This window comes from Meriones unguiculatus, chromosome 2 (assembly GCF_030254825.1).
Source record: "Meriones unguiculatus strain TT.TT164.6M chromosome 2, Bangor_MerUng_6.1, whole genome shotgun sequence".
NCBI classification, from domain to species: Eukaryota; Metazoa; Chordata; class Mammalia; order Rodentia; family Muridae; genus Meriones; species Meriones unguiculatus.
This window is the reverse complement of record NC_083350.1, coordinates 102,291,120-102,299,990: the sequence shown is the minus strand read 5'-3', so window position 1 is coordinate 102,299,990 and position 8,871 is coordinate 102,291,120. Positions and strand designations below refer to the sequence as shown.

General features: G+C 46.3%; 1 protein-coding gene across 1 annotated transcript in view; it reads right to left on the bottom strand.

Moving 5' to 3' along the window:
- Positions 1–8,871, bottom strand: part of Tmcc3 (transmembrane and coiled-coil domain family 3) — a 252,993-nt gene that overhangs the window by 183,185 nt on the left and 60,937 nt on the right. The gene's annotated exons all lie outside the window — the stretch shown is intronic.

Here is an 8,871-nt window from a genome sequence, read left to right as displayed (position 1 = left end):
GTGACCCATGCTAAACCTGGGGGACCAGGAGCTGCATGGGGATAAGCATGAGTTCCAGGAGGGCAGTGACCAGGTAGGAAGCTCTAGAAGAAGACACTTGCCACCAAGTCAAGGCTGAAGTTGGGGGAGACAGAAATAAGACAGATGATCCTGGACAGAGAAGATGGAGGACAGTCTCAAATGGGGGCAGTGGAGGAGACTGCAACACCAGAGGGGCCAGAGAGGTCACAGACATGACAGGGGAATGAACCACAGTGTGTGCAGTCAGCTGTAAGGGGGCAGTGGCTTGGTGGGTGTGTGCGCGCATACACACACACACACACACACACACACACACATGCATGCATGTGAAGGTCGGAGTCAGGTACATGATGTTGGACTTTGCCCCAATCTTTACCAAGAGCTTTGCATGTGTGAACCTACTTGATGCTCAGCCCTGTGCTGAGCCAGTGTCATCTGTGTGCAGGGGAGGAAACACAGATTTATGGACTTGCGCTATGTCCACATTTGAGCCTCAAGAGTAATTCCAAGAGTCAGGCAGGCACAATCACTACTTAATAAGAGCGTCACCTAAGGTCCCAAGCACCCAATGGCCATTTAGGTGCTTCTCTTTGTTAGACTCCCTGATATTTTTATAAGTGAGATAGTCTGAGTTTTGTCATTCTGGAAAAAAAATTTCAGAAATAATGAAACGCCCATAATTCTGATGACAACAGTCCCTTCTCCCATGTAGCCAAATGTCCCTTAGGACAGGAAGTTTCCAGCTAAGGCTCATCCTGAGTCAGAGCTGGCCTAGTCCTCAAAGCCTGTCTCCTTCCTGCCTTCCAGGTCCTTCTCCGTGAAGAGGCGGGAAACACGGGAGCAGAGGTCAAGGACCCCCAGAGCTGTGCCTGAGCAGCTGAAGGTCACAAGGCAAAGCCTTGGGCTTCTTGCCCCCAGGATGTTGACCACAGTGTTGAGAAAACAACATTCACAACGCAGCCTCGAACACCGTTCTGGAACTTGGCTTGCTGAAACGGTGATTACACTTCGGTCATGAAATTGAAGACACGTTTAACGTTCTTCATGGTGGAGGGACAGCAGATTACAGTGCAAGATGAGAGGGGAACAAGTGAGGCTGTTGTTTGGAAAGTCTGGGTGCGACGCCATGTTTCCTGCAGTGCTAGCCACGACCACCAAGGCCTGAAATCAACCCCAGGGGTCCATCAGCAGAGAAGTGGACAAAGAAAACCTGTGGGATATGCACAGAGTGGAATACTACCCAGCCATTAGGAATAAAAACCTCGTCAGTCAACCTCAGGAACACACAACTGGAGGCTAGTGTGTTAGAGGAATAAGTTGGGCACAGAAAGACAAACAAGTGTGTCCTCATTTAAATCTAGAAGTGGAAAAAAATGTTTCTTTTCTGTTTTTTAAAGAAAAGAATAGTGATTAAAGAAACCTAGGAAGAGTGTGGGGTAGAGGGGCATAGAGAGGGGATAGTTAATGGGTTCAGGAGAATAGCTGGGCAGGATCAATAATTTATAGTGTTTTACAAAGCAGAAAAATAACTATGGTTGTCAGTAATTAATTGTCTATGTCATCAAAGCTAGTAAAGGAGATTTTGAATGCTTCCAACAGGAAGAAGCTATAGAGGTCTTGTGTGACGGCTAAGCAAATTGCCCCATCCCACCGCCACACACTGTATAGACCTATTGAAATGTCACTCGGAGCTTCTTAAATAGGCACAATTCCTATTAAAATACGTTTTAAAATCAACTGATCCAAGTCTGTGCGTGGCAGTGGAAAGGGTCTGTCTTTTTGGCGGCCCCACAACATGACTGATGGCCTTGGTAAGCCCTGCCAACAAAAACCAAGACACCTAGGGCTCACATTCCAGGGGCACTTTCAAAAGGTTTTGGAACCACAAATATTATTCACAGACTCTGAAGGAAGAAAAGCCAAACATTACATTCATACTTGAACTTTATCCATGTGATTTAATGCTGTGTTTGCATGCTTGTAAGTCCAGGTCATGCTCAATCAAACAGGAGGCCATGTGTATTCCCCAGCAGGACAGCAGGATGCTGGCTGTGGAATGTTCCTTTAGCAGACATTAGTGGGGGAAAACTATCACCTTATAGAAGCCACTTCTTTCTGGCTCCTGTGTGGCATGCCATCTACCCAGAACCCAGGGAATAGCTTGTGCACATACTTGGCCTAGTTATTGTGGGATAGAAAGCTGGCTTTGGTCCTGCAGGAGTCTACAGTCTAGTAAGGACAGGAGGACAAGTAACCAGCCTCAAGATGTGGTAGGAGCCATAAAAGCGATGGATAGAGCCACAGAGGAAGAATCCAGTCCAGGTATGACCATGTTCAACAGACCAGCAAGTGACTACAGGTTTAAATTAAGTTGATAGGCAAAACTTTTTTGAGAAATTGATAAGCAAATCTCTCTCAAGCAAATGTGTTCATGTGGTGTGTGTGTATGTGTGTGTGTGTGTGTGTTTGTGTGTTTGCTGGAGGCTGACTCCCAGGGTCTCTCTTACACATAAAAGGCAATTTCTCTAACATCAAGCTACATCACAGACCTCAGTTAGCCGTAAGCACATACCTACTAAGCCTAGGATGGACTTACTGGGCATTGAGAAGATGGACTATTGGTTTTCCAAGGTCAGGTGAGCAGCAGAGACCTACCACCAATTAAGGAAGAAGGAAGTCCTACAAGAAAGAGATGGTGATTCTGGATAGGTACTCTAGGTAGTGTCTGGTGCTCAGCCACACACAGGGAAAAAGAGCCCAAGGAGGAAACAAACCAATAGCATCCTTAAGGCTGTTGAAGTTCTCTATGGTTGGGTTCAATTCTATTAACTCTCTCAGTCCCACCAGTTTGTCACTCCTGAAAAAAAAAACATGCTAAACTTTCAGAAAATTGGTAGATATTTCCAAGTTTCAATTCTTACACAAGGGAAGCAACACATTCTAATTTTTCTTTTCCTCCTGTAGTTTCTATGTCAAATTCCATAACCTCTTTTCAAAATTCTACTTGACACTGGATAAAAGGTCTGCCTCCATGACTTCCTCACCCTGTGGAATGCTGGGAGATGCTTCCAGGTGTTTCTTCAAACAGCTTTACTGGGCTATAATTTACATGCCATCAAGCTCATTTACTTAAATATGTAACTCATGGGTTTTTTCATGTAGTCTAATTTTAGAACATTTTCATCATCCCAAACAAATCCACACATTAGTGGCCACTCCTAGCTTTGTCATATGACCTGCCTCCCGTGTCACTGGTCCACCTTCTGTCCCTGGAAGGACCCATTCTGGGCATTCTGTAGAAACAGAATCATGCAATATTGGCTTTCACTGAGCATGACATTGGGATCATGTTATAACACATAAGAGGTATCAGTAAATAAGCCATTTTGTTTTATTACTAGATATATTTTCATTATACAAAAGAACATATTTTGTGGCTTTTGTAACTAGTCAAAGGAAATTTCAGTTGCTCCCACTTTTTCTGGCCATTAGTATTGTTGCTATGGACACTAGTGCACTGTTTTTTGTCTTCTTTTGCTTTCCGACACAGAATAAGGGTAGAACTGCTAGATCCTCTGGGAACCTCATGGTTAGTATTTTGAGGGGAGAGCTAAGCTGTTTTCTAAAGTCACACTCCACCTCTCCTCCACTCTGTGCTGTGTGAAGGCCTCTTTCCTCATCACTCTCCTCACCACTTGTTACTCGGACAACTCAACTACCCATCCTCTTGCCTGTGAAGTGTGGATCCGATTTGCATACTCAAGAAGACTATGAATGGTGAAAATTTTTCTATTGGTTCTCTGTATGTCTTAGTCTAAGACCCTTTGCCCTTTTTAAACTAGATGAGCTTTTGAATATAGGTCATATATTTTTTCCCAATATTTGCTCCTGTTTAAGAGTTGATATTTCACTTTCTTGCCCTAAGACACAAATTTTAAAATCTGAGGATGTTAATTATCTTAAGAACACTGTTTGGCCCTTTCCCACAGGGAGGAAAAACTCAGAAGATGTTGCATTTGCTACCAAAGCCTCAACTCAAGTGTCCAAGACAGAAGGTGGTGAGTATATACACAGCATAATTAGCCTTATAAAGGATGGATAATGCTGGATGTGGTGGCACATGCCTGTGATCCCAACACTAGGGGAGGCAGAGGCAGGCGCATCTCTCTGAGTTCAAGGCCAGCCTGTCCAGGACAGCCAAGACTACAGAGAAAAGCCCTGTCTTGAAAAACCAAAAGGGGGGGGAAGGATGTATAACTAAAGGCATGTATAACTTCAACATAGATGAATCCTGAAGACATTGCGCTAAGTGAAACAAGACAAAAAGCAGCCCAGTTACAGTCAGGTACCTAACCCATTCAGACTCAGGCAGAGAGCAGCAGTAGGTTACTGGGAGCCAGGGGAGAGGAACGGGAGTTACTGTGCAGCAGGTTTAGAGTTTCAGTTTCAGGTGAAAGTAGATGGATTGTAAGGGCATGGTCCCAGAACCATACCCTCAAAACAGTTAAAAATGATAAAAATCTAAGCAAAAATAAAAAGACAAAGGCCTGTTAGAGCCTGTCCTTGGGCTCTGGTTTATCAGTTTGCCGCTTTCCATCAACTTCTACGCAAATAAATACAATGAGCCGAGTACTAAAAAAAAGTAAAATGTTTGAACAATCGGAAAATAAGCAGCTGTGGCAAAGAAGCGGCCATGTGCGTGCACAGATTCCTTCCGGAACAATACCAGTGTAGAGGGCCTGCCTTTGCAAGGTGCCCTGCTGGGTGCCGGGGACTTGACGGGGCCTGTCTTAGGGACCCTGCACCCTGGAGAAATTTCGGGAAGTGAACATGTCAATCCCAGGAGGAACCAACCCAACCCGGCTGTGCCCCTTTTGAATGGGACTCTGCAAGAGCAATGCAGTTATTCTAACCTTATCCGAAGAAGCTCCAGGCCCACGCCCTTCACTCCTCAACATAGCAGCCCGTCTCTCAACTCTGAAAACTCATAACCCTGTTAAACACAGAGGAAGTGATTACGCACTTTGGGTTTAGGCCATTGCTTTTCTCAATGAATTCATGTATGTGTTCATTTACAGCTATCTCATTTTTCTCCCCGGGGCTGCATGCAAAGGATGCTGTGGCTAAACAGTTTGCAAGTCTATTCACGCTGTGAAATCATTAGCAGCTAAGCCACCCTGCTGAGCACCAAGAAGAAATACCATGTATGTCCCGAGAAAAAGTTATCTACCAAACCAAGGCTCTGGGAATTATGTACAGATCTGGCACATGAGGTGCCAAAGCAGGAATGAATGCTAGCAGTGGGGTTGGCTAGAATGAACGAGGCCAGAAGGAACCTCAAGAAAGTAGAAGTGGGCAGTGGCGAAGGCAGAAATTCACAAAACATCAAAGTGGTGAGAAGAATGTTCTTGTCCCTGAAAGGGACATCCCCATCACCTTCTTCAAGGATCAAGGATCATCATGGAAGAGGGAGAGAAAGAATGCAAGATCGGGAGGATGGGGGGAACTGTGAAACACCGTCTTCTAGACAGAACACGGCCTGTGCATCTGTGAACTGACGGCAGCAGTGGCTCCCTGCAGAAGACCCGTGCAAAGTAGGGACAATCAACACAGCTATTGGCAGTTAATGGCTGCTGGGGAGGAGGAGTCAGAATCCTCAGTGGTGTTTCACTGGAAAGTTGTTTTTACTCAAGTAAGTCACCCTACACTCTGGTCATGCAAACGACCCTAATTAAACACAGTGGGTCACACATGCATGGAAGGACATGAGAGTAGAAGGGGGGCAGGGCCTACTGGGAAGAAGAAAGGGTTCAACAGGAATGGGAGACCGCTAACTGAAGAAGGGGGTGGGATCAAAATATGTTAGACACATGATGCATAAAATTGTGAAAGAACACACACAGAGACAGAGAGAGAGTGGGAGAGGGAGACACACACACACACACACACAGAGTGAGAGAGAGAGGGAGAGAGAGAGCCACCTGTTTTGAATACACCTAAGCACCACTCTCAAGAAGCCTACACCCACGTCTTGGATGTGTTTGTTATTATACTTTAATAACTTTGCTTCAATAACAGGGTAGTTTATGGTTCAGTCAGTAGCTCAAAAGAGCTACTAAGCACCTACTATGAGCCAGGCCCCATCCAGACTCTGGGATACAACACTCTAAACATGTGCTACCTCTATCTCTAGAGGTAAAATACAAGAATAAGACCTTCTCTTCCAAGGACCCTGGTCTCCCACAGGGAGGGAGGGCTGTGGAAAAGATATGACGGTTCTATCACAGAAGATGCACAAGGTACTGTTAAAGCAGCAGGGTTGTGGGCTGGTGCTCCTGAGAAGAACAGCAAATACAGGGGACAGCCTGACTGCACAAGCTTGGAAGAAACAGCCAGGGCCCTAACTTTTCAGACTCAGTTTTTCCATCTGTGAGATGGGGATAGCAGCTCCAACTCCTCAGAAGGGATCAAATGGGATAAATGTATGAAAAGAGCTTGATAGACTCTTCAGCAGCTGTTACGAAAACCGAGAGACACAGTAAGACAAGCACCCAGGAAAGCTTCGACTTTGGTCAGCCTTCAGCCTAACTATGAAATATTCATGTTCAATAAAATGATAATGTTTTAGGTATATAAATTGTTGATGTAGTCTCTCTGATGCAAACATACAAGGATTAGATTTGGCCGTAACAGAGAACCAGAATAATAAATTAAACATAATAAAATGCATTTCTTTCATCTATGAAAGTCAACAAGCAGCCCACAGAGGGCCGAGCAGTCCAGGGCTGGTTCTGGAAGCCCTCCCGGGACCAGGAGGCTTGCAGCTCACCAGTCCTCCTTCAGTCATGGACCCTGACATCCATAGATCCCATCATGTCACAAGTCTAACCAATCAGCCACTCCATAATGGGTTGCTCAGATCCCAAGGGACCGCTAGGTCCCCCAAGGGTCATTTGCCCTCTGCAGACACCTTGCACTGTGCAACCTCTGCTGCCAGGAAGGACACATAGGTGGCTGTTCTTCCATCAAGCCAGCACCAAGCAGAAGTTGATCAAATACACGTGAGAACTGAGGCTTTTAAGAATGACACGGTACTTCATGAGAAAGGAGGTATTCAGAAGTAATGTTTTATTCTGTTCAGGCTGAATTCTGAGGCTGTCACACCTGATCTGCCACTTGCCAGGCTGCGTGTCTGTGTCGCTTAGCCTGTTTCATTCACACCAATGAAAACTGCTACAGCTTTTCACACAACCACAAAAGTTGCTTGCACCACCATCATTGCGCTCTTGCTGTTACAAGTGGCAACTGGCAGGCAGGACAGGCCAAAGCCAAGCAGGCCTGGAGGGAGGATTTCTCTCTGACTGCACAGGCTAAGTGACTCCCCTCTCTCTCTGCTGCTTCTCTCTCTGCTTCTTAGAGGTCAGCTACCTCTCTCCTGAGGTGACATTTGGCTGTCCACCAGGCCTGGACTGCACAGTCTATAACCCGTCCTATTTGGGAGACTAACCGTAAGCTGAGGGCTGACTACACAAGGACAGCTGATCGTGAGTGTCAGCACTGACCAGGGCTATGGGCTCTCGCTGCAGGTGGATGGACAAGCAGGTCTAGGGCCTCACTGGTTACCAGGATGCCCGCAGGGGCTGGATCTCCATGCATCAGCCACTACACACCACATGAGTGATTGCCACCATCTGAGGCTCTAATGCAGCCAGTGTGGTTCAGGGCCTGCCAGTGTGGGGCGGCACCTAGCAGACAGGGACAGGCCAGCCTGGCAGTATGGGATTTTGCAAGGCTCCCTGGAGGATTCTGAAGCTGCTCCAGGTATGGGGGTGACAAGCTTTGTAAAGGCAAGTCATGTTCTAACATTGATCTCCTGACTCAGGCTCCAGTTCCAAGGGCATTGATGGCTACATAGGATTTACACAGCCCTGGGAACTTAAAACCCGGAATAAGTCTCCCTTCTGTGGTCTCAGGGAATATAGATTTTGTTTTAAACGTCAAAAAGCAAGAACTTAGTCACAGTGACATGCCATGAATGGCCTTACCCAGGACTGAGATGACTTCCTTCCCCTTCTCCATTCTTCCTAATGGTATGAACAAGGAGCTCACTGACAGTGTGGGGCTAGGAGGGAATGGGTGACTATAATAGGTAAGGAAATAATAGAACAAATCAGCAGAACAAAGGACTCAGGCTGAACAACCAGCTCCAGAACAACAAGGAATGAAGAGAGCCATCTTTCAGATGTGTTCCTTTCTCTGAGCAACTCACGTGCTTCTCACCTTTCCCTTTTCATTATGGCTTCCAGAAGGTTTCAGATAAAGTCATTCTGAAGCCTTAATTGGCACTCTGGGTAGTAGTTTGTATCTTTTTTATTTTTCTCCTTTCCTTGGTCCAGATATTTAATTCTTAGAGCACAGTGCCATTGTATAAACCTGTCCGACAGCCCTGGCGTTTTACATTCTAAAAGCCACTTGGAATTCTTTTGGGGGAGGAGCGGGGAGGTTAGTTCCCACACTCCCAGGCTTGCCAGTGTGCTAAACTACACCTGCTCCAGCTCCCCCAAAGCAAGCTCATCAGAACCAGGCCCTGCTCAAAGCTCTGCGGCCCGTGTGTCTTTCAAGGCCGCAGAGAAAAATCACGGTCACTGTGGAAAAAACACGGTCTGACTGAGCTGTGCAGCCCCCAAACTGCCATGCTGCCTCAGGGAGACACCTTGCCTCGAGGCAAGATGCAGAGCCTGTGGCTGAAAAGAGCCGCTTAGTGTTTTCATCAGGAATAACAGGACACTCTCATGATTCTCTACTGCAGAAACCTGCAGCCATAGGACGCATGCCTCAGAAAAGCAGCTG